We start from the raw sequence: 26,642 nt of genomic DNA, 5'->3' as shown, positions 1-26,642 counted from the left end.
GGGGTAAAGAGTTCCATAGTTTAGCTGCTTGAACAGAGAAGGATTTGCCACCAATGGCTTTTTTCTTGTATGGTGGGATTTTGAAGCGAGGTGCCAATCTAGAGTGGAGGTTCCTTTGTTGAATGTATTTGGTGATTTTATTCCTGATGATCCTGTTCCATGTAATGCTTTGTGGGTGATACAAAGCAGCTTGAATGTGGATCTTCTGGCTACCAGTAACCAATGTAGGGCCTTCAAGGCAGGGGAGATATCGCCTTATGGCTTTATATGCAAGAGTAGTCATGGTGGAGGCTATTGGCGTAATCGAGTTTAGACAAAACAAAAGAGATAGCAGCCTGGACCTTGTGTGGAAATCCCAGGTGGGGGAAGATGCGTCGCAGAGTTTTTATAGTAACAAAGCTTGATCTTGCTAGTTTGTCCACTTGGGCAGTCACTGATAGCTTGGAGTCCATGGTAATTCCGAAGTTTCTTACTTCCTTAGATACTTTAGGTGGTGTTCCCAGATCTTTAGGCCATGCAGCGAGTGGGTCATAATTCTTTGGAAGCATTCAGTTTGAGATGGCTCCATGTCATCCACTCATCCATGGCAACTGCAAATTTGTGAGTTTCCAATGTCTTAGGGGCTTTCCAGTTTAATGAGTATTTGTGTGTCATCTGCATAGTTATAACAAGTGAGGTGAAATTGATTGACTTCATGTAGATGTTGAAAAGCATTGGTGAGATGACAGAGCTTTGAGGGACGACTGCTTTTGTGAAGTAAGGTGTGGATGAGAAAGGGGGAGGTATGGACAGCATTAGTTCTGATGTGATCCAGTCGAGAGCAGTCCCCTCTATGCCAGCTTCGTGAAGTCTTAGTATTAGGGTGTCATGATCAACCGTGTCAAAGGCAGCTGAGAGGTCCAAAAGAAGTAGTTAAGCAGCCCCGTTCTGGTCCAATGTGTTCTCAAGATCATCACAGGTCACAATGAGTGCAAATTCTGTGCCTCTTCCAGGATGGAATCCTGTTTGAAAGTATGGAATTATCTTCAATGAAATTGTGATATCTGGGCCAATGCTGCTCTATCAGTTTGCCCAGGAAAGATCAATTTGTAATCAATCTGTAGTTGTCGGGGTTAAGTGGGTCCTGGTTTGTTTTCTTTAGTAATGGACATATGTATGACTTTTTTAGATCTTCTGGAAATATTCCCATAGTTAGGGAATTTTTGATTCTTCTTACAGGTGTGGCAGTAGTGGTAGTAAGAATTTTTTGAAGGTTTGTGGTGGACACGGGTCAGAAGGACTGCCGGCAGGCCTGCTTGCTTAGATCAGGTCCATAAATTCATTGTGTGATATTTGTTGGAAGAAATGCAGAGACTGGGTTAGCCTACTCCTGGGATTTTTTTTTTTTTTTAAAAGGGTCGGTGCTGGTGGGTTTTATTTATTTTAAATAGGAGTCCAACGTGTCTGCTTTGGTTGTGTAATAATTAGCTAGTTTGTCTGTGAAATCTTGATTAATGGGATGAGCTTCTTCTAGGCAATTTGGTTTAAGAAATTCTGTGAGAATTGTTATAGAATTCTTTATTTGCACATTTAGCATTTTGAATTGTGTGTGAATAGTATTTTTTCTTAGCTTTTTTATTTGCTGACTTGTATAATCTGTTAAATTTCTATAGGTGAAGTTTGTCTTGATTGCTGTTTGTTTTCAGCAAGGCATCCTACAACTTTCTAATTTTCCGTTTTATCTTTTTTAGTTCTGTATTTCTCCAAGATGTCTCTTTTCTTTTGTTCTGTAGTGTTGTTCTTAGTGATATTAGAAAATCTTAAGCTTCCTGTAGCCACTCATATACTTTTTTAACTAAATGTATTGTGTCTTGATCTGTACTTGATTTTAATTGTGTTTTTAAGTGTTCAAAATTGAGTTTGTTCCACTGTCAATAGGTGGATGCCTGTGAGGTGGTTTTAGGTGTGTTGCTTTGTGTTTTATGTTGGAAAGTAAGCAAATAGTGATCTGACCAGTTGACTGAAATAATTGTTTGAAAGGTAACTAGTTCTGTGTTTGCAAAAATGACATCTAGGATTTGTCCAGCGATGTTTGTGGGATTGTGGATGATCTGATGTAGGTTCATTGCATCTAGGCCAGTGATGATTGTTTTTGGATGGGGCATATTGGGGGTGTCAAACCAAATGTTTAGATCACTAAGAATGCATAGTTTGGAGTGTAGTCCTATAAGGTTTGAAACTGCATTTAAAAGCGTGCCTGGGAATGTTGCATTGCTAGGTGGAGATCTGTAAAAGAGCACAAAGTTATAGGAGGAAAAAGGTGTAGGGTTACATCTGGTGAAGAGGGCCTCACAACCTTGTATGGAGATAGCGTCTGCTTTAGTGATATTTAATGTTTGTTTGAATAGAACAGCAAGGCTACCTCCTCTTTTGAGAAGATAATTTTGAGTAATAGTTTAATAGCCGATAGGAACGGGTTCATGCAACACTGAAGCCATGTGATCTCCCAACCAAGGTTCAGTTATGAAGAGTAAGTATGAATACTAAGTCAGGCTGTGTGCCAGTGAGAAGGTCGTAGTTGTGATGTTTGTTTTTTTAAGCGTGATCAAGCATTTATTAGTAGGCAGTTTAGAGAATATGCATGAGTGAGAAGTGAAACTTTGCGAACTGCAATTTTTACGGATTGACCCTGCACCCGAGAAGGATAAGTATTCGTATTATATAAATATCCTAGTGTATGACATTTAAACAATCGAAAAATATATTGAAAACAGAATAGCTTCCCAGAAGAAAATATCAAAAACTCATGTGTCTTGATTGTAGTTAGAGAGAATCTTTTATTGAAAATCACTTGTTCTTTTAAAAGCACCACACAATTGCTTGCCACCGCATTTCATCCCTCTTGGGACTTCTTCAGGGCTTATTCAAAGTCTATGTCTGCTGTTGATATTAAAAGTGACTTCAAACCAACCTTAACAGTAGCGTTTGTAAAATCGTGTATTGATCTAAAGTTTATCGTTGTCGGTATTGTCTCATTATACGCCAGTAAGCATAAAAAAAAGGGAAATAGTTCGTATTTTAAGTTGATTTGAAGATAATCGCTATATCAAAGTAATGACTCTTATAATTTCGATTACATTATTGGAAGTGGGAGTCCTGAAGTTTCGCTTATGCTCCCTATTAAAGAAGTAGTAAAAGTCCCCGCGTTATCAGTAAGGTCCCTACACTTTGGAGCAACCATTATTTTTTGAAAACACTTGAATATACCGCGCTACCGGATGCTATTGATGCTTGACAAAGGTCGCTGAGCACACAGATCTAGTACTGATAATGCGGGGACTTTTACTGCATTTTATCCCTGTCCTCACTTTGTCTATGTTTACCCCATACTTGCTCCAAATGCAACACTGCTCCTGAATAAATCTTTGAAGGAGGCAGAGTTTCCCCTAGTTTGGACATAGGCCTTGGTGGTCCCATTGGCAAAGAAAGAAGGGGTGGATGCCTCGAGCGTGTCTAATTATTGACTCATTTTAATGACACCCTATTTGGCAAAAGTACTGCAAATATTGGTCAATATTCAATTAATTCACTATTTGGAGAGTAACAATTTGTTAGACCATTCATAAACAGAATTTAGGGTGAAAAGCAGTGCAGAAGACACATTACAGGCAGTGTTGGACAGTGTTAGATCACTAGTAGACCAAGATAAATCAGCAGCACTAATCTTTTTAGATCTGTCAGCAGCTTTTGACACTGTCACACCAAAGCAAACTCCAAAGGCTGCATGAAATTGGTTTGTACTCCGCTACAGTACAATATTCATTAACAAGTAATAGATCTCAATCGGTACAGCTACCCCCTTTTAAATTTACCTTGCGAAATTTGTACTGTGGAGTTCCTCAGGGCTGTTACTTGAGCCCTACGTTTTTTATGTCTACTTGATATCTTTGGCAAGTATTGTGAAGAATACTGATGACACCCAGCTGATTAATTCAATTGATGATAAGCATACTGAGACAGAGGGGAACTTGGTCACCTGCTTTTCAGAAGTAGCAGGATGGTTGCAAACACATTGTTTAAAACTTAATGTTGATACAACAGAATCTTGCTGTTTGGGGGAGCCAGTAAAGTCTGGAATAGTTGATGGTGGCCGATATTGTTAGACCCAGCACCAAAACCTAAAAAAGTGGTAGAGAAGCTAGGCTTCTTAATTGATGATACTCTATATTTGCAGGAACAAGTGACTAGGGTATGAAGGATCGGTTTAATCTTTTACACACCCTTTGGTAATGTTTTCGGATCCCACTGGTATAGAGAAGAAACCTTGTTCAAGCCTTGATTATGAGCAGGTTTGACTAGGAGGAATGCATTGTGTGCAGGTATGGCAGTGTACCTTTTTACGCAGCTCCAGACTATTCAGAATGTGGTGGCAAGACTGATCTCGATAAGACTTGTAAGAGCTCAGCTTCGGCTTGTCTCAAATATCTCCATTGGCTCTCTATCCAAAAAAGAGCTATTGTTAAGATAATGTGTCATACAGACAGAGTACTTTATGATAAGGGCCCAGTTATAGTACCGAATAGTGTCTCTTCCCACAAGCCTATATAAGATTCTCTGCACCGCCAACCAGGCTTTATTATCTTGCAGAAGAATTAAGAAATCTAAAATGGGAGACCGCTCTTTTAATTTCTTAGCAGTGAATGGAATTATCTTCCTCAGAATCTATGTACAGTGTCAGATTAGTTGGCTTTTTGGACGAAACTGAAGAATTGGTGGTATCCGCTTTAGCTACTTGACCGGAACTGGCTAAAATAAGGTTTAGCAACAGGATATTGCTTTGAGGATGAAGGTGCTCTTTATAAAGTTAAAAATGCAAATCAACATTAGGCTCTATTTGTAGGGGTTTTTATAGGGTTTTGAGAACTGCATTTTGTACACATTTGTAATTTAATTATGGTATACCTTATGACTGCCTTGTAGGAAGGCTTATGAAGCAATATAGTAGGCCCGAGTTGGTAGCCAGTGATAAAGGATATAGGTCTGATTGTTTATAATTAAAAGTTACTGCAAAGGTAGTAGGTCTGAGATATTAATTGTGAAAAGCATATGTTAAAGTCAATAGGCATTTAAAGGTAGATTGATATTACTCTGTATTAAAGCCTACAGATAGGTATTTTGCTACATGGAATCTCACAGATTACTATAGTAGACAAGGGTTTTAGTGCTGGTTACCCCTTCTGACAAAATGAGGTTATAGAAGATTTGTACTGTCAGATTCCATGTTAGGCTCTCTTAAAGAGATAGCATTTTGCTTCGTCAACTGTGATTTTATATATAATGTAATGTTTTGACTATACACCTGATGGTTGCCTTGTGGGGAATCTTACACTCAGTACAAGAGGCTTCAATCTGGTTTGGTGATATGACAATTATAACAGCTACAGGCATGATTGGTTCACTAGGAAAACATATTTCCGATGCCATGGGACTCTCTGCCGCATTCGACACCATCTTCCACCTCACACTAATCAAAAGATTCCAAAATGCCGGCATCTGCGAAAAGGCCCTGTACTGGGTCCACTCCTTCCTCACCAGTCGAACACAGTGAGTCAGACTACCTCAGTTCCTCTCAGAAAAAACACAGATCAGCTGCAGAGTGCCCCAGGACTCCTCCCTGAGCCCCACCCATTTCAGCGTCTACATGGCCCCACTTGCAGCCATCGACAGGAACCACGGACTGAATATCGTGTCTTACGCCGCCGACACCCAGCTGATCCTTTCCCTCACCAACAAACCCACACCCGCCAGAAACTACTTCCACAGCGGGATGAAGACCATCGCCATCTGGTTGAAAGACAGATGCCTCAAACTCAACTCAGACAAAACCAAAGTCCTCATCCTGGCACCCATCCCATCAGCTTGGGATGTCTCCTGGTGGCCCGCCGCACTAGGAGCCACTCCACCCCCATGGACCACGCACAAAATCTTGGCATCATACTGTACTCCTTGCTCACAATGAACACCCAGATCAACGCCGTATCCTCATCAATGCCCACCTGGCCCTGGCCACTGTCTCACTAAACTGCAAGACCAGAACCGTAGGAAGATCCATCTCCTATCTTGCCGCCAAGACCTGGAACACCCTGCCCCTCCACATCAGGCAATCCCTGTCGCCGACACAATTCAGGAAGGATCTAAAGACATGGCTCTTCGACTGAACGTCAGCACCCAGACAGATCAGCAGACCCCCCCCCCCCTGTGCCTTGCGACCCACATGGGTGAGTAGCCACGCTTAACAAACCCTGATTGATTGATTGATTGCTGTGACTGATCTGTTTATTATGAAAAGTTATGGTAAACACATTAGGCTGAACATATTTGATTGCGTGAAGCATACGTTAAAACAAATGGGCATTTAAGGGTAGACTATTAATTCTCTGTATTAAGCCTACAGGTAGGTATTTACTATATGAAACATCACAGATTACCTTTGTTGCTAATTTTTTGTGTGGATTACTGCCTCTTGGGAGAATCTCTTCTTAGCTGTCTGACAAGGCCTTGCAATAAAAATGTCACTAAATAATACATATATCCATATTTAGCTATCTGTATATCCGAACAGATACATAGAGGGCCTTTGGGTCACATTCGTTCTTCCACTAGTCTGTCAGAAAGCCACTTGTACTGTACTTTCATCCATTACAGCGAACTTCATGCGACAATGGTTCAGTGCACATCAGTCATTGGCGTTCTTGCTCTGTGAATGACAGCATTTTCTGATAACATGAGTACACCCAAATGAAAATGAGTGTCGGGGCTGGTTGGCCAGTCCTTTGGTTCTGAACCTTCTCCTTTTGCAGATCCCCTTTCATCTCTTTGCTTCTCCTCATTGTATTTATTTTTTCTTAAAAGGATACTACAGCTCTTCTTGTAGTGCTGATGGGCTGCTGTCTTGCGGCTTTTTTCATCTGGAGTGTTCTGCATCCCGCATGGTCAATTCCTCTAAACCAGGGTACCATTAGGGAATACTGTTGTAACTCATGTATGATTGTTTTGCCACTCCAAGACAACCAACACTTTGGTTCTAAATGTGGCAGCCATGCTTGAGCTTTAAAGCAACAATAGCCTATTTACAATACCTTTGCAAGATGGACACCGGCTGATATGCTTAGTTTCTTTATTGCAAGCAAATCCCTGTCGTGTTTAGATGGGAGGATGTTTTCCTTTTTCTACTGATCTTATTTTAATTTATTTTGCACATATTGGAGTTTGTGTGTGTATTTTATTGCGGTTGTGTCAGAGGTTGAATGCAAACATGAGTCAGTGGATAGATGAAATCAATGTGTGAAATGATGAGTGAGAGTGAGCAAGTATGCTGAAGTACTGAGTGCCTAAACACAATGATACAAAAGGTGCTTTCATTCATAATCCAGATCTATTGGAATTTCGAGTGTTTTTTTTTAATATGGACTACTCCAACAAAGACCTTTGACTTGCAGAGGAAGGTCTATTTGTTATCAATAAAAATACGACTACTCACGCAAATAACTTGAAACATTGAGGTCGAAATCTTTATTTAGAAAAACATTTGGTTTGAAAACATATTTAATAAATATTATTTTTTTAGTGTTGAACATTCGCACAACCTACCATAGCCACAACTATTTGCTTGTGTCAAAGTAGCTAGGACTTGAGTAAGGAAAAAAATGGGCTCATTTGGAATCTGGCGGAGTGTGTGAGCCACCCTAAACAGGGGGTTCAACCATCCCGCCAAGCTTGCTATTCCCTCACCTCAATTAGAGCTGGACTAATCAGGTTTACCACAAGTGAAGCCACGACTGCTTCCGCCAGTGCAAACCTTTGTCCAGGAAGCCCATTTGCCAATGGGCTGCCAGGTCATAGTGACAGTTGACCCGCTCCATTTAGGGCAAGTTGAGCCTCATTAGATTTTTCTGCCCAGAAGGCCTTGAGAAACATTGAGGTTTCAGGCAGAGAAATTAAATAATGATCCTGATACTGGGAGAGAGAACTTCATGAACATAAAGACCATTTTCTTTGTTATTCAAAAATAAACTCCTGCTTTGGCAGTTTGAACTTGAAGAAAAGGCTTTGCCTAATGGGGCAAAAACATGGCACCTGCTAGGCAAAGTGATATGCTTTCAGAGCACCACCACACTGATGGTGGTTCTGAAGACAGGGCCGCCACCAGACAGGCAGGTATCTCTTAATGTGATGGTGCTCCTCTCGCAAGGAGCGTAGAAGAGTTTCCACTGATCCATTGGGTGGGTTGACTGTCTGGCAGGTTCTAAATGAAGCCTGGGTGAAATGTTGTGTACGCCAGTGTAATCTCCCATAATTTCCAACATTTTGAGTTACGATTGTTACGCAAAATGTACACGGTAATGCCATTATGCCACATCACTTACTATCACAGAAGCACTGTAACAAAGCGAACGAACTGTTCACGTTGCATCCGATTTTGCGCCTTTTTTAAACCTAAAATGCCTTATCTGCATTTCACATATTAACACACAATTTCCCATCATTTTTGTCACAATGTAATTTCCACAAAGGAAATTGTGCAAATTTTGTCCAGGCCTGGTCTAAATTATCCCCCTAAATCTGCCCAGTTGTAGTAATGTCAAGAGCAGGTAAGGGTCAACGTTGAAGTTATAACCGTGTCAAGGATATTAAAAAACCAGAAGTTGTTAAATCTCACTTTGTCAAACTAAATGTAAAATGTACACAGTAAAAAATGTGATCTGAATGTTTCTCATTAAATGTTGGGGAGTAACTGTGCTTCAACTTTAAACTATTCACTTTGACTAACACTGCACATCAGATCCTTTTGCCCCGGCTGAACATTGCTCCGTGGAGTGGAAAATGAGTATTCTGGTTACATGTGCCACCAGTTTCACAATTACAAACTGCCCTTGATGTTTCCACCAAAGTTTAGCTCCAGAATGTGAAACTAGTACCTTTAACAATGGCTTTGTTCGACTTCTCTAACAATATTTAACTAGGTAAGGAAATTATCTTTGAAACAAAATGCTGCTTTAAAAAGGAGAAATTCCACCATGAAAGTGGTTTTATCAGAGACTGGCATCGGTTATTGATAAGATTTGTTTTTCAGCACCCTGTTGAACAAACAGGTGTAGTGTAATAGTAACTGCTCTTCGAATTACACTGTATTGAATACTTCAGTGTTACTGCAGTTTATCTATTCACCTCTGCAAACATTTGCCCAGTCACCAAAATATTATGCAAACAAACGTATGACAATGGTGACAGGCAGTATCATGCACAGCAAAAGAAGACAAGGGGTAGGGATTGGGCATTTTCCTCTTTGTTCCTCTTGCCTTAATAAAACCTCATTTTAAATATACTTTTAAAGTTACCATCTAACAAATAGCAAGGTTTAGGAAGGTGGCACTTCTCCATAACTAAACATTTATACATTTCATATTTTATTTCTGCATATGAAATTGAAATGGAATGAACCTCACAAGAAGGACTGTGTGCCGCTGTTTTTTGGACTGCCGAAGTCACTTATGTATAGGGACGAAAGTATGTAAATCAATGAACCGGTGTACATGTTTTTTTTTTACCAACAACTGTGAAAGCCCGGTATCATAAAGGGGATAATGCCTTTACGTTGTTAACCAGAAATTAGTACAAAATGGGGTTACATTCACAATTGTGCGTTAATAAGCCTAAATTATGTGCAAAACAAGAGGAATTTGCAACGGAAATACCAGTTTTAGATTTACAAAATCGATATCTTCTAATAATCGCTTTGATGTTGCAAGTATAAATTGGAAAAAATCTCCGTCAGGTGTGTGGATTTTATAGCATGACCAGAAGTTCATATTATGCAAATCTCTTTTATTTCTACTATCCAAGCAGTTAAAATATCTCCACAATTCTAAGATCACCCATAATCAAAGTATTCTAGAACTCACTATCTTGTGTTACTGCACTAAAAAGATGCCAATCAGGTTCTCTGTTACGTAATAACTGTCAAACGTTTTATTTTAAGGGGGCGGAGCAAGCTGGGCTGCAAGATAGCCACCCAATGAGAGGCTCTGCTGGCCTAGGACTAAATCCAATAAAAATCCTTGGTACAAGAAAGTGTTCGGTAGCTAATTGCTGTTGAACCAATGCTGTGGGGGAAGGTGAGCAATGCATGCTTTCGAATAAACAAAAGGAAAGGCCTCTGTAGGTCAAGAACAAAGGCAGAAGCGGAAGAGGCCTGCTGAGAGAGGAGCAGGCAGGCATGGTCGGGCCTCCTGCTTTCAATGACGCGGAGGGACACGCTCCGGTGAGGCAGAAAGCATGTGCCTCCTGCACTGCTCACCCTGGAAGCATCCGTTTGAGGTACCTGCACTGCTCACCCGGACAGCATCCGTTTGAGGTAGGGCAGGGACGCTCTGCACAGACTGTGTGGCTGTGCTCCCCCAGGGGGTTGAACTCCAGAAAGGGCCTAAAGGGCCTGGGACTGCTTACGACATGCGATTTGGGCCCCATGTGGCAGCGCGGCACATCTCTGGTATAAGTGGAGGTGGAGCTCACACCAGCCGATTTCATGGCTCCTCCCCCCATAACACCTTGGATGCTATTGTGATTGTGCTGGGGGAGGGTGGCCCTGTGTGGCTCAGGTGACAGCCGGGCCTCACATCGCGCTATAGGTCCTGGCTCCTTCCCTGGGAGACATGATAAATGCAAACAGTACTCTGCAGGCCCATGTCCGTGTGACACAAGCTATCTGGCACCGGCGCAGGGAGTGTAACACCTGCATCACTCCTCAAGCATCTGCTTAGATGAAATGCGCATAACTCTGAATGCATTGGGCTTTGGCTGGGCCTGTACCTGCTCCCTTTTTGTAGAGTCGTTAGCTACGGGGGACATCTGCCAGGCACAGGAGGAGGTTTGGACTGGACCCCCTTACGCCCCTCTCCCCGGTTTTAAGACTGCTGGGTTGCTCCTGAACAATAGGGAGCAGAGTGCCACTTCGGACATAAACACCAAAAAGGTGCCTGAGCTTGCTCGTGGCCCTAGTATCCTAGTGGGAGGCTGGCTATACAGCATTGATCAACGAGACTGTACCTTGGCGACTGCCTAGAGAGCCGCCTGGAGAGTGGACAACTCCATGATGGGGAAAGCAGACAAACAACAACCAAATTAATGTTCATTAAAAAGCTCTAATAAGGCTCAATGGCATTGAACAGAGAGACAATCCCAGAAAGCTGCAGAACATGATGTAACTTCAGAGAACGAGGACCTCAGAACTCTGCTCACCAATGTTCCTGACAGTCTTAAAACAACGCACTCCAAGATAGACACTTTTACTAACCTGCTAGACCTGATCAGAGACCGGCTTGATAAACACAATGACTGACTGTGACACCTCGAGCAGCGAGTGTTGGATGCGTAGGCTGAGGCCATGGTGCACAATGAATCATTACGGCACATGGAGAAGGTATTGGAGGTGATTAAGACCACAAACTAGGACCGGGAGGCTTGCTCCAGGCAGAACAATATTGGAATCCTTGGTCTCCCAGAAACTACTTGCATGTCTTCAATAGAGGACCTTATTAAATCCATGTTGCAGGCCCTCTTTGGACATCACTTTACAGCCCTGTCCTTGGTGGAACACGATCATAGATCACTGGGACCGAGACCACCCCAAGGGTCCCGGCCCGCCCTATTATCAGTTGCCTATTCTATTTCCGAGGCACTTTCCTGTAAATTTGCACAAGAGAAATACACTATCAAGGAAACAAAATATCCTTTTACCCAGACTTTGTCCTTGCAGTCCAAGCTACCGGCAGAGAATTTCTTCAAGCGAAATGACTACTGCTGAAAATGGGGCACTCCCATACTCCGCTCTATCTAGCAGAACTACAAATTACCATGAATGGTAAGGCCCATTTCTTCACAGACCCCAAGCGGACAGTCACATTCTGCCGAAAGAACACACGCAAACATCCTGATAGGGGTGATAATGCTGTGGAGGATCCAGAAAGCCCTCTCAGTGACAACGACTAAGGCACACAGCTGTCAATATTGCCTTAGAAGATGCAGGCATGGGACAGGCCTTACACTGCTTCTCGCTCAGTGAATTCCCCAGAGACTCTAAATAGGACTACTGACTAACTGTTCCTCACAAAGGCATGTGTCATATTCTGCTGTAGCTGATGGCTCTGGATCCAACTCAATGCACTGGACTACTCATCCCCTGACTGAACAGCATAGGGGATGATTCCCGCTTGGTTGATTTCTACTTTTGTTATTCTTGGGAGGGGAGATATACTTCAACGAGTTGAGGCTGTTGAAGTGGGATGTGGATGGGAAATGTTCAATTACATTTTCTTTTTGGTTTCAAAACTGCGCATTAGGATTCAATGATCTAAAGTAGACGTGCACTACATCTGACACAATTATGTACCTGCTGGGCTGGCTAATGGCCATGCACATATCGCTCAGGTTCTTAAATCTGCCAAGCAAGATATATTGTTAATATCCTAAAAAGTAGAGGACTTGGCAACCCAAGAAAGCTGAGGCTGGTATTTGCGCATCTCTAACGTCATAAAGTAGACACAGCGCTCCTACAAGACCTCCACCTCACAGGGACGTCGAGGGAGAGGCTGCACTCTATCTGGATAGGAGAGGCACATGAAGCAATGTATTCTGTCTATGTGTAGTGGTAGCAGTGATCGTCAAAAAGGGGAAGCAGTGGCAGACGCTGGGCTGGCTATGCGACAAAGATAGGAGATATGTGATTCTTCATGGAGTAGATAGGGCCATGAGGGTTACCATTGCATGTCTGTACGGCTCAAATGTAGGAGCCCAGAGTTCTCCGATATATGGAACAAAATAATTACCTTTGATCACTCCACAGTTATACAAGGGGAAGATTTCAATGTAGGGCCTGACTGCAGTCTAGACAAATCACAGGCTGCGTGGATATCACACCCCCAAAGTGCTTCCCAACTGCACTCTATACTCTCAGAACACACCTTAATAGATATCTGGTGTGCTAGACACCCCCAGTCAGATGAAGGTACGTGTGTCCCGGTGGCCTGTGGATCTTGATCGCGCATAGACTGCTGGCTGGTCACGAGAGACGCTGGGTCGCAAATGGTCGAAATTGAGCACCTGTCATGAACTTTATCGGCCCACATGGCCATTGCAAGCATGTCCCTGAAAGATGCGGACTGACGCACCTTCACTTAGAGGCTACTGCCATATGCACTTGAGATCCTGTCTTTTATGCAGAAATCCAGAGTACTGTCGCGGAGTTCTTCACAACTATCACTGGCATGGCAGATTCCCCTGAAGTCCTCCGCGAGTCCTTTAAGGCCTACATCAGAGGCATTTGCATATCCAAACAACCAGGCGAGCTCAGAGATCTGGGAAAACATTTAGCTACATTGGAACGGGATCTCCGAGAGTTAAATCTCTAATACTTTGCAGCTGGCAATGCAGGCCCATTGGAGCAATTCTGAGGGGGACTCTGAATGCAAGGAGGCAGCCGAAAGAAAGATCAGATTCTGCAGAAAAGCCACCACCAGATGCTATGGTGAGAGGGACAGGGCTAGTAAGACCCGGACGGCTCTGATTAGGAAAAAAATTGAATAGCTCCTACATCCTGGAGTTGACAAATAGAGATGAGTCGCCTTCACATAACAATCATGACATCATGCTGATGCTACTAGATTTCTATGCCAAGCTGAATACCTCCATGAGCGATGCTCCCACAGATAGCCTCACTGAATACTTCTACACTATTCAATTTATCTGGCTCAACAATGCACACAGACTATATCTTGACTCTCCACTCACTGTAGAAGGCATAGTGGAGACTATCCATATTTTATTTATTTATTTGAAGAGTTTTATATAGCGCAGGCTAGACATCTAGCCTGCGCTATATAAAGTATCCTTATGTAAAGTATCAGAGTACTTTACATAAGGATTTGCAAGTTACATGGTTACAAAGTTACTGGAGCATAGCAGTACAAAGGAAAAAAAAAACAATGTTACATAGGTACATGACACAAGACGAATGGGGCATAGGAGGAAGAGGGGTAAGGTAAAAAGGGTTAGAATGCGGTTGGGATCAGGCAGACCGGCAAGGGTGAAAGTACTTAAACCAAAAAGTCAGAGTGAGAGTCAACAAAACGGCTGAGGACCAGTAATTCAAACACTCGGAGTCGGGCTCACTCGCTGCATCAGATGTTCTAGGACGGGGGGCACAAAGCGCAGTCCAGGGGCACGCATCGACCAGTAAATCCATTGGATCCAGAAAATCCCTCGAAGCCACCATGATGTAGGATCAGGTTAAAGACCCAGTAACATCACAGCAAAATGGCGGTGTTGCAGAAAAGACAAAAATCAGATCGGAAAAGTCACAAAGGAAAATCAACCCCATGGAGCCACAAGAACAGGCAGGGGAAAGGCTGGCGAAAGTCGATCTATCTCAGTTCATCACGGGCGAGCAATCGGGGCAACATGGGCAGCATTATTACTGTTAAATATGCTATGTTGGTAAGAGAAGTCCACTTGGGTGCCCAGGCAGCAGCCCAGGAGTAGGGGGGCGGCTGAGGGGTCAAGAGGATGCACTCACAAAGAGAAATGCAAAGGAAGAAAATGAGCTCGATTGAGCAGGGCAGCAGCGTCATTGCATTCACGCTGCATTCTTCACCGTACATCCAATGGGGGCAATCACAAGATCTGGAAGAAGGAAGGGCTGGATGTTGTCGATCCCTCCTATGTCGTCAATAGTCTGGGGAAAAGTCAGCACAGGCACCCAGGCAGTAGCCCCAGAAGGGAAGGCAGCAGTGGGGTCAGGAGGGCGCGAAAACACAGAAAGAGAAGGACAAGCTCAGTGAGAAGGGCATTGGCGTCACGGCACTCTGTAGGTTATTCAGCCACGAAGGCAAGACCAACATGTCTCAGGCGGCACAGGATGTCATGCAACCACTGCACAGGTCCGGAAAGGCAGGCGTCGATCGAAGGGGCCACCAGGACAGCTAAGTCGGGCATCGGCAGCGACGTAGAGGATCAGCAACTGGCAGACCCTCTGTGTCCGGATGGCGAGGGAAGAAAGGAGAACCACGGAGAGACGTGGAGAACTATGCCCGATGTCCGGCTGGGTAGGTGACGGCTGTGGCAAACCGGAGCCAATCTCCACTATAGCTGTCGAGGCAGCTCCACTGGGCATCGGCCATATTGCTCGCGCTTCGCGGCTAGAACACCGATCACGATACCTCGGAAGGACCAAAACCCAAATGGAGGAGATTAGAGTGGCGAGGACCGCAGACCAACATGACCCCAGGTATGTAAAAAGGGTCCATAGAGGGGGTAGATTTACGGGGATTAAAGCCAGAAAGGCAATCCCTAGCTGGGAGCTCCCGGCCGGAGCTCCTCACCTGTCGGCCATCTTGAAGATTTCTTGATGTCTGTAGCCTGCCGGGTGAAAATGCCCCTGGCCTAGAAGGTCTGACCTCTCAGTTCTACAAAGAATATGCAGAAGAATTAGACCTATAATTGCTTGCATTGTACCAGGTGGCACAGAGCGTGGGCTGCCTGCCCCGTCACTAAGAAAAGCAATAATAGTGACTATCCCTACACCCAACAAACAGCTGAACCAGTATGATTCCCACAGACCCCCTCTCCATGATAAATAAATGTAGATAATAAAATAATTGTCAAACACATTGCCTCCAAACTCCTCCCCCTTTTGCTGGACATCATCCGTTGAGATCAGCTTGGCTTTGTCCCTGTATGAACGACTGCTTATAATCCACTCACCCTGTTTACGTTGCTCCACACACTGAACCCACAGCTTCCAGTGATTGCGGTATTCCTTGACACCACAAAAGCATTTGATTTGTTGCAGTGGTGTTTTCTGTTGCCGTTGCTCCAGACTGGGTATCAGCTGGACCTTTCTCAAGTGGATCAGACTAATATACACATCTCCCACCCAGGCTTCGAGTATATGGGGCAATCTCACCCCCTTTTGTTATGAATAGGCGTACGAGGCAGGGCGGTCAGCTCTCCCAATATATTACGCCATTGCGATGGGAGCCTTTGGCGGCCTGACAAACTGCATCTTGCTGAGGGGGGCATGGCTGTCACAGTGCAGACACTAATAGTATCCATATGGCAGACGACATGACCATCTAGGTCCAGGAACCCACCTGGATTTTCACACCTATAAAATGTGAGTGTTTGTGCTTAGGAGAGCTCACTGGGATAAACATTAACTGGTCCAAGTCTCTTAATTTCCCTCTGACTAAGGCTACCAAGCGATTTCCTACGGAATATCCGCTGGAGGGGCTTGAGACATCTAACCCCATGGCTAGGTATTTGGGTTAATGGTGATAGAATTCCACTCTGGTAAGAGAACTATGGAACAGTGGTGGCGTGGCTGGAGGAGAAGGTTGTTCCTGTTTGGTCGAGATTGCCTCTATCGATGGCAGGTAGGATAGCCATTGCCAAAATGGAGGTCCTGCCCAAACTTCTCTACCTAGTTGCAAATATTCCTATTCCTCTCACAAGAGCAATTTGAATAGGGCCGGATGTGCACCCTAGGCATTGAGTTGTACTATCACTGAGCAAAGGTGCAATATGCCCACCACAGGTTCCATCCCATTCCATACTGTCCCCATATCGCAGTGAAAGTTGTCGATGTACATCAACGCCCACTCGCAAAGGGATATATGCAAAACCGAAGTGCCCTAGAGTCACAATAGACACTGAAGGATACACTAAGGGGGCATGGGACTGGCATCGCTGAAGAACTTGGTTGGACTGCCTATACGCTGCCAAGTTGCAACTTGCGCACAATCCAATATTTCCTCCCACGGAAGATGACCAAGCTCGGAGACAGATGGATAAGATGGGCATTTTGAGAGATGTCAGACTTATTTCAGTCAGGCATGTTTTTCAAAGAGATGTGCAGTCTCTACCTGGAAGCACATCCTGGGTATCTTCCTATTTCGTCACCTCTGTGCCACCTGTAAAACATTGCATAACGCCTTCTCTCAAGAACCTAAAGGCCTAATGGCCCTTAAGAACGTATTGTCTTCTTTCTTCCACAAAAAACTGATTACAAGACTGTATATAACCATACAGGACAAGGCGCCAGTGGAAGCTGCCAGAGCACCAGAAACCTGGCAGCAGACAAGTATTGACTGAAGAACGTTGGAAGTACTGTTGTGCCCAAACAGCAGGTTCTCCCCAAACTATAGATTATGCCTCATCCACATTCAATTTCTACATAAACTATATGGCACCCCCACGGGCTATGTAAAATGTAGCTGCTGCTGGCTGGCTTTTGCTTTGCTCGATGGTCGAGGGCTAATGCTGACTTCTTGCACCTAGCAGGGAGCTGCGACCGTGTGGCTGAGTTCTGGAACAAAGTGTTCAAGTGTATCGATGATGTGACTCATTGGAATACAACTAGAGAGCCTCTGGTCGTCCTACAGAGATACGTTAAAGGTGCTACGGCCACTTACCACAACATAACTGCTATGATGCTGCTCCTAGCTAGGAGGAGAGTGGTGATGCACCTCACACCCTGTGAGAAGTACTGACTGAAAGACATGGCTTACTGCCAAAAGAGACTAGAGGACTATCGGACACTCATGCCGGTCAAATCCAGTCCTATGAATATATGTAGCCCACTCAGCACCTTTTTGGCTTTTCAAAACTGGGGCAAACATGCACTGACCGACCCCGAAATCCAATTTTAATGATGTGAAATAGTGAGGGCACACCAAAATGATTACACCAAACATTTCCTGTTTTAAACTCATATATGATTAAGAAATTCTGCGGTGTGAGGTACACGTTTGGCCATAGTATCATAATACATTTCTCATATGACATGATTTTCTTATCGCATGCATTATTAAAAAATATCATTCTATTTCATCTTAAGATGGTCAGCGTATTTTTTTCTGCAAATTTGGTTTCAAAAGATTTATTCATTTTGTTTAATATTTCACATTTTAGAGTTTTGATATCTAACACTTCCACGTGTTCCCCTAATTAATTTTCCAACATCTTAAGCTCATTAAGACCTTCTTTTGTTACCATGTGAATGTAAAGAATCTCTCCTGAGGCGGAAGCCGGGAGATCACGCTGCACCTTTTAAAATTGTTGTGTCACTTGTTTATCTGTGTTTTTAAAATTGCTCACCTCCTGAAGCACTTTTGGGGCAGATGCCCGATCTCCACTGAGAAGCACAGCCGATTTTAACGCTGTTGCTAAATCCGAAGGCAAACAAACCCGAGCTGCCGCCATCGCAGGCGTGCACCCTGGCCACGCCTCCTCGAGGCCACGCCCCCAACCGCCCTGATAAAAGGCTGCTGATTCCGAGTGCCTAATCAGGTAAAGAATCTCTCCTGAGGCGGAAGCCGGGAGATCACGCTGCACCTTTTAAAATTGTTGTGTCACTTGTTTATCTGTGTTTTTAAAATTGCTCACCTCCTGAAGCACTTTTGGGGCAGATGCCCGATCTCCACTGAGAAGCACAGCCGATTTTAACGCTGTTGCTAAATCCGAAGGCAAACAAACCCGAGCTGCCGCCATCGCAGGCGTGCACCCTGGCCACGCCTCCTCGAGGCCACGCCCCCAACCGCCCTGATAAAAGGCTGCTGATTACGAGCGCCTAATCAGGTAAAGAATCTCTCCTGAGGCGGAAGCCGGGAGATCACGCTGCACCTTTTAAAATTGTTGTGTCACTTGTTTATCTGTGTTTTTAAAATTGCTCACCTCCTGAAGCACTTTTGGGGCAGATGCCCGATCTCCACTGAGAAGCACAGCCGATTTTAACGCTGTTGCTAAATCCGAAGGCAAACAAACCCGAGCTGCCGCCATCGCAGGCGTGCACCCTGGCCACGCCTCCTCGAGGCCACGCCCCCAACTGCCCTGATAAAAGGCTGCTGATTACGAGCGCCTAATCAGGTAAAGAATCTCTCCTGAGGCGGAAGCCGGGAGATCACGCTGCACCTTTTAAAATTGTTGTGTCACTTGTTTATCTGTGTTTTTAAAATTGCTCACCTCCTGAAGCACTTTTGGGGCAGATGCCCGATCTCCACTGAGAAGCACAGCCGATTTTAACGCTGTTGATAAATCCGAAGGCAAACAAACCCGAGCTGCCGCCATCGCAGGCCACGCCCCCTCGAGGCCACGCCCCCTACCTTCCTCAATAAAATGTGCATTTGCCGGAAGCGCAGCGGACGAGCGCAGCGGGAGCGCCTAAGGCAAGCCCGTCTGCGCCCGTCCGCGCCTGGCCCGCGCTCAGTGCCAGTCCCCCTGCCCCTCGCTCTCAAACCATCACCTGGACCAGGAACCAGCTTCTTACTTTTAGACTAGGCACTTGAACTCCCACGGTCTGCTGTTGCACGTTGGATTTGGAAAAATCCTCCTTTAACTGCGCTCATTGTAACTACTCTATTCCCATGATGCGGAAACGGATTCCTCAAGCTCGGTTACCTGCTAAACCGTTGCTTTCGCCCAGTCTAAAGGCAGCTCTAGTAAACTGCCGCTCCCTGCCCGCGCACTCAGCAGACATATGGCTCTTGCTTGATACTCATAAATGGGACGTACTTTTCCTTACAGAAACGTGGCTTAAAGATTCCTCTAAACCAGACATATATTTGGCCATTCCCACTGGCTATCGCCTGTTGGGAGTTAATCGTGCCAACTCCAAATCTGGAGGAGGCCTTGCTGTTATTGCTAAGTCCCACTTTATTATTAACATAAATAAAATACCCAACCTGGGGCTCATTGAAGCTATGTATTTCACAATAATGGACTCCGCCTCTATAATCTTTGCTGGCATCCTGGTTTATAACCCTCCCTCCGCTTCTGCCGCATCCCTCAGCACCCTGCTACACTCAATTGCAGATTTTTCCCTTAAACACTCGTATTTTACAGTGTTGGGAGACTTCAATCTCCACGTTGACAATCCTGCCTGCACCCAAACCTCATCGCTGCTCGAAACTTTACAGGGCTTGACCCTGTCTCAGCTTATAGAGGGTCCGACCCATAAAGCAGGTCATACACTTGATCTTATTTTTTCGAACCACCCTGGCATCTCCTCTCTCCCCTCCGTACCCCTCACGTGGACAGACCACTTCCTCCTCCCTTTTGAACTCAACTTCCCCTCCCTGCCCCCCCCCTACTCCATGAATAGAGAAATAGGACGCAAATGGTCCAAAGTTACCAGTGAGGCCATTAAGACCTGTTTGGACTATCATTTTAATCCATTGGAAGACCTGGACAAGGAAACAGCGAGATTTAACTCTGCCCTCTCTTCTGCATTAGACAGTATCTCCCCCCTGGTCCCTATGACTTCCTTCAGATCTCGCCCATCTGCCCCCTGGTTCTCCTCCACACTGAGAGAGGAAAAGAGCAGATGCAAACAGTTGGAACGAAAATGGCGCAAGTCCTACGACCCTATCAGCAAATCAGCTTATAAAACGGCATTAAATAAATTTCAAAAACTTAAGAGGTCCACAATGAGAGCTTACTTTTCTAAAATTATCCAACAGGCGGAGAATTCCTCAAAAACCCTCTTCACTATCGTTAAGGATTTTGTGAATCCGCCTGCCTTGAAAGCCCAATCTTCTCCCACACAGGGTCTCTGCAACGGATTATCCGATTTTTTCCAGGAAAAAATCATCAAACTTTCAGCTTCCTTTGAGCCCGTACCTTCCAGCCCCCAGCTGGGTCCATCAGACACCCAGCTCTGCTCTTTTAATTCCTTTGCTGAGCTGACCTCAGATTCAACCCTGTCACTTTTAAACCTGGTGAAGACAGGATCTCCTTTGGACCCAGTTCCGGCGAAAGTGATGGTCAATCTAGCCCCTGTTTTAATCAACCCTCTCCTCGCTATATGGAACTCTTCTTTGAATCATGGCCATTTCCCTTCAGTTTGGAAACAAGCCAGGCTGCTCCCTATTCTAAAGAAACCAGATGCAGATCCTTCCCAATTTAGCAATTACCGTCCTATCTCCCTTCTACCTAAACCTGCTAAAATTCTGGAGAAAGTGGTCCAGAAACAACTGGCCCTTTATCTAGAAACTAACCAACTGCTGCATGATTCACAGTCCGGTTTTAGAACGGGATACAGTACTGAGACTGCTTTGCTAGAGGTATCGGAGACGATTAGGGAATCGGTGGACAGAGGCGAGGAGGCCATGCTAGTCCTCCTGGACCTGTCCGCCGCATTCGATACCGTGTCTCATGATATCCTGGTGACTAGGTTGCAGCAGTTGGGGATCGGAGGCACAGCCCTGGCCTGGATCAAATCATTTCTCACAGGGAGATCTCAAAGGGTACTTCTCCGTCCTTTTGAGTCAGAAGACAAACCCCTTCTTTGCGGGGTGCCTCAGGGCTCTGCCTTGAGCCCTCTTTTGTTTAACGCGTATTTGGGCCCTCTTGCCAGGGTAGTCGAATCGTGGGGAGTCAGGGTGGTCTCTTATGCTGATGATACCCAGCTTATTTTTTCTTTCAGAGACCATTCTTACTCGCATTTTTCCAACTTTCGAAACTGCCTTGGCAACATCTGCACCTGGATGGCTTCCAATCATCTGGCCCTTAATACAGACAAAACCGAGGTGCTTTTCTTTAGTCAGAAACCAGCCCCCCCAGCCAACCTGTGGTGGCCTACGGTGCTGAACCCCCCCCCCCAATCCAGTAGAGTCAGCCCGTAATCTCGGCTTCCTTTTCGATAACACCTTGTCCTGCAAAGCCCAGGTTAACAAAGTCACCGCAGCTTGCTTTGGCAAACTGCGCATGATTAGGAAGATCTTCCCTTACCTTCCCCAGACTTCCCGTAAAACCATTGTCCATGCTCTCATTACGGCACATTTGGACTACGCCAACAGCCTATATGCTGGAGCCCCCCTCTATCTCATTGACCGACTACAAATCGTTCAAAATGCGGCTGCCAGGCTTATTGGAAACATCCCTGCCCGCAACTCAGTCAAAGCTTATCGGAAAGATTTACACTGGCTCCCCATCGCTCGTAGAGTTCAGTTTAAAATCCTTACCCTTGCCTTTCAAGCCATTCACGGAACTGGCCCATCCTACTTGAGCCAAAGACTCAAACTATCGAAATCTGATAGAAACCTAAGGTCCAATAATCTACGTTTACTGGTTGTTCCCAGATTCAGGCTAGCCCGGAGCGGTGGCAGAACGTTCGGTGTGACGGCGGCTAAATTCTGGAACGACCTCCCTCTGGACCTTAGGTTTATCGATTCTGAGCAGATCTTCAGACGCAAATTAAAAACTTGGCTGTTCACCCAACCTTGAGTAGGAGAGCTTCTGCTACACTGGGCTGGAGGGTAGGACCCGGGATCCCTCCTCTGGTGATATTCTTGCTCTCTCAGCGCCGGGACACCCCGACGGGGGTAGCTGCGCGCTTTATAAGCTTAAAAAAAAAAAAAAAAAATGTGTTTTGTGATGGCAGATTATCTTTCATCTCCTTGCATATTTCATTTTGAATTCTTGAAATGCCAGTTATGGAGTAGGCCCTGGTTTCTATATGAACACCAGCAAGCATTTTTAATATATCATCTTTCTTATCTGTATGATATTTATCATTTTATCTTACCTGCATGACATTCATCTTTTTAGAAGTCGGTTACATTTCCCTGTTCAATGATTCTTTTTCTATCAAATATAGAGCTACTGGTCAATCAGTTGGTTCATAGCTAACGATTTTAGAGGGCATAGTCTGGGGTTTCACATCCCTTCCACCCATTGGCATCCTGAAGGGACTTTAGCTTTGATAGCAGGGTCCTTCTTTGGTGTGTCTAGTGGGATATCATACACAGTTCAATAACTGAATCCAAATCTTTTCATTTCATTTCCTTGTGATCGGACTCCATCAGCACAATTTGTGCATCTCCCTTCTGCTGAAGCTACAATATCATGAGTATATTATTCTTTCTGACTGCTAAAACATAAAGAGTAAGTATGATTGAGTAATGTGGAGATAGAGGAGTATCTAACATCTGGATCTATCGCACGTTGTTTCAATTTCTTTTTTTCCTGGAACATAGACTCTCTTCCTACTGCTATTGTTGGTCTTTACTAATTGAGGAGTCTCGAACATCTATTTTTATATTTGTAAAATGCATTTGATTTCACATTTCTATGGGTATTCATCTTTAAAGTAAGATCTTGCATCATTTAAGTTAATTACTGCAATCAGTGATTGAGAATGTTTTTTAAGAACTTGTCAATGTGAAGGAAAATCATACTTACACACAAATCAGTCTCAATTGTTGAGTAATGCCCAGAGGTATCCAGATGACTGTCCACATCACTCATGTGATCGGTCTGTACCCACATGGAACCGGTGCAAAGACAATCAATGTATATGTCATTGGCCACTGGTCTGTTTACATGTTTGCATGCTCTGACACACCACTGGGGATTCTCACAGAGATGTGTTTACATGGAGGCTATCCCTCTCAAATTTCTGTTACATGCGCCTGTTGCCAAAGTTCCCTTCTTAGGTCTATGGGTCTAGCAGACTTAGGTTAGTCTTCTGGTGGAGAGGAGGCATGTTTACAATATTTTCATTTGACAGTCTGTATGTGCATACCTGTCGCCTAAATATTTGATTTTGCTTCATTTACTTTTATAAAATACATTTTTCACATAATACTTGTATTGTATTATCTTCAGAGATACCCAGTAACAATAGGCAATTTTAAGCTCTCTCAAATAAAATATTTCCGGTATTTTGATGGATGACAGTAGACGCATTTGCTCTGTTGCCTGCAGCCGCTTTCGTTGTGGAGCCTGCCGCCGCTTGGGGAGTTAATCAGGACTCGCTGTCCCAGGAAGCCACGATGACTGGAAGAGGGGCCAACACTCTCGCGCACCTAAAAGTGCTGCCCATCTCCCGCAGCGCGGGCTGCGCCCGGGCCAAGGGTGGGCCCGTCAGAGGCTGGGCTGGGCCACTCCCTTGGCTCTCTGACTAGGAGTTAGGTCTCAATTGAGTCATTATCTTCTTCGTATCGGGAGCCTGGGGCAAGGAGCAGGAGGAGGAACCTTCCCGGGGCCATAGAAGGGCGGCACCTGGAGGACACTGCACTAGGGCACACCTGTGCAGGTAGGAGAGTTTATATCTCCTCTGTTAATGAGCGAGCTGTGGTCCATGGTGTTTAGAGGCCCGAGTTTCAAGGGGCTGGGTGCTTGTTTAACAGAGACAGTAATTATGGTTTAAGTCTTCCAGTCTTCTTCCGGACACCCTGCTGTTTTATTGACCTCATTATTTTAAGTTAGCATCTGTGGATTAGTCGGAGGGACATCAGCCCCTTTATTTGGAGTGGTCACTTGGGTTTGTCCGGGTTGCTACAATGGAAAAACGGAGGCTGACCACTAAGGAACTGGTGAACATAATGTCCACCATGGATGCCTTCCTGCAGCGTGCCGTGGGGGTTTTGGATAAGGAAATTGAGGTTGGCTACAGGTCGTCTTTCTCGATCCCCTGTTCCTTTCCCCGTCACAGTGACCCTGCACCTTTATGCCCAGACGCTTTCAAACAAACCCCCAACTGTGGCCCATTGCTCTTGGCTCTGAACGATGACAGGGGCAACTGCCTGACTTCATCGATCACATTACACTAGGATGGCGCACATGTAACGGACCATCTGACTGAACCAGTGGTCCTCGGAGTGGGTTCTGGAGCGGGGAAGGGAGCAAGAGCAAAGAGGAAGGGCCCCTCGATCGGGTGTCATGCTCAACATCGTAAGCGCATTGGCTCACATTCCAGCTACCCAGATTCCACAGCTGCATTTAGTCCGGATTTGATGAGCCTGCTTGACGCTTTGAAAGCATCCTTGTTATCAGCCCTGGATCTCAAATTAGCCCCCCTTCTTCATTGCTTCTCAGCTATTGAAAAGGATCTTAAAAACGCTGGCTACACTTCCTCATGGTGATTCACTTGTGTTGCCTACCCTCCCTTTTGGCTCAACAGCCCCGCCTGCCAGTGCATGCCATAGTGCAAGTCAAAGTGTGCAGGAGCTTGGCACAAATATCTCACTCAAGGCTGCAACGGAGGGTGCAACACAGTGTACATGTAGACAAACACCTTCCGTACAGTCATCTACATTGCTTATAACTTTGAACACAACCTTGCTACCAGCATCAACCACTTATTGCGGTGCCTCTTCGCAGCTTAAGCCAAACCCAGGAACTGTTGCAAGTAGGTCCAACACCATGTCGGACGGAGGGTCAGGAGGCACCCGCTCAGGGGACTCAAGCAACCCTTCCCCAACCTCTTGCACTCTACACCTGCCACTAGAGTCAACTCCTCTAGTATTGGTTTTAACAAATGTAACCCAACTTGCTCCGGGCACTAAGGAAGACTTTGAACAGCTTGAGAATAAACTTGTGCATGGGCTAAATTTTAACATTGCGACAGGGTTGCGGGTAGATAGTCACACCATCATGCTGCACGGAAAATCATGGGAGGGCAGAGTCAAGAAAAATTGGGATGAGGATTGTGTTACAATTAATTTCAATAGCTCCTTTGTGGCAAGTAGCATCCTCAGTATGATCTCCCAACTTAATCCAAGGGTTCCTAACTCGGCCACTGTGGCTTTTCGACTGGGTTACTTTTATAGGCCCCAGATCCATCCACTTGTCCCATGTGGTAGGTTTCAGGGGGGGGGGGGGGCATCAGACTTGGGTCAGGGAAGTCAGCATGAGGGAACTTTAGGTATAGCTACAGCTAATAGATTTGGGCCTCTTAGCTCAATAGATGTCTGTGATTGACTGAGTCCAGGTCCCCCAGAACTAACTGCACCTCCCATACAGTGCTCCGGGAGAAATCTGGATTATTCAGAAGTGTCTAATTTTTTTCCTGGAATGTTGCAGGGCTGGCAAGCAAGTTTGATAATCCAGACTGGGTACATTTTTTAAGAAGATTTGATGTGATCTGCCTCCAGGAGACATGGGCAACCATAAACAGTTATTATCTGGAAGGGAATCGGTTTGGTGGAGTGGTGCACTGCTCGTTATTGTGACAGTGGTGGTCAATTAGACCATGAGTCTTGATGTATAGTAAGTCTTTTTTATTTTCCGAGAAATAGTTTGCCAGCCAACCCGTTTTGTTCATGAAATGAACTTCTTCAGGGCATATGTAAGCACTCGTTGGATCAGAGCAGTAAGGTGGCGAGTATTCAGCGCGGGGGCCGCCTTGATGAGGGCCTGTGTGCGTAAAATCTGTAAAGCGGGCTGAGAGTAGAGCTGTTCGCTGAAGGAAGAAAGTGTCTTATCTGGAAGGCTACAAAAACGTTTTTGTGCCAGCCACACCATCTACAGCAGGAAGAGCGAAGGGGGGTTTGGTCAGTTTTGTTTCTTTATCTGTCCAAGTCAGCTCTGTCATCTTGCCTCAAGACTCCCCCCACCTTCCAGGTGCTGTCGTTATCTAGGGGGACAAATAAGCTATTTCTTTAACATTTTATAACACAGTAATTATTCCTTTAGAAGTATGCAATATTAAAAACGGCTTGGTTTTTGTCTGATAAACATGACCCGGAGTAAGCAGTTTTGCTCAAATATTCTCATTGCAGGGGACTTTAATGTCCATTTATGTGGGGACCTCAGGTCTAAGGGAGGTT

This window comes from Triturus cristatus, chromosome 11 (assembly GCF_964204655.1).
Source record: "Triturus cristatus chromosome 11, aTriCri1.1, whole genome shotgun sequence".
Classification (NCBI taxonomy): domain Eukaryota; kingdom Metazoa; phylum Chordata; class Amphibia; order Caudata; family Salamandridae; genus Triturus; species Triturus cristatus.
This window is presented reverse-complemented; position numbering follows the sequence as displayed.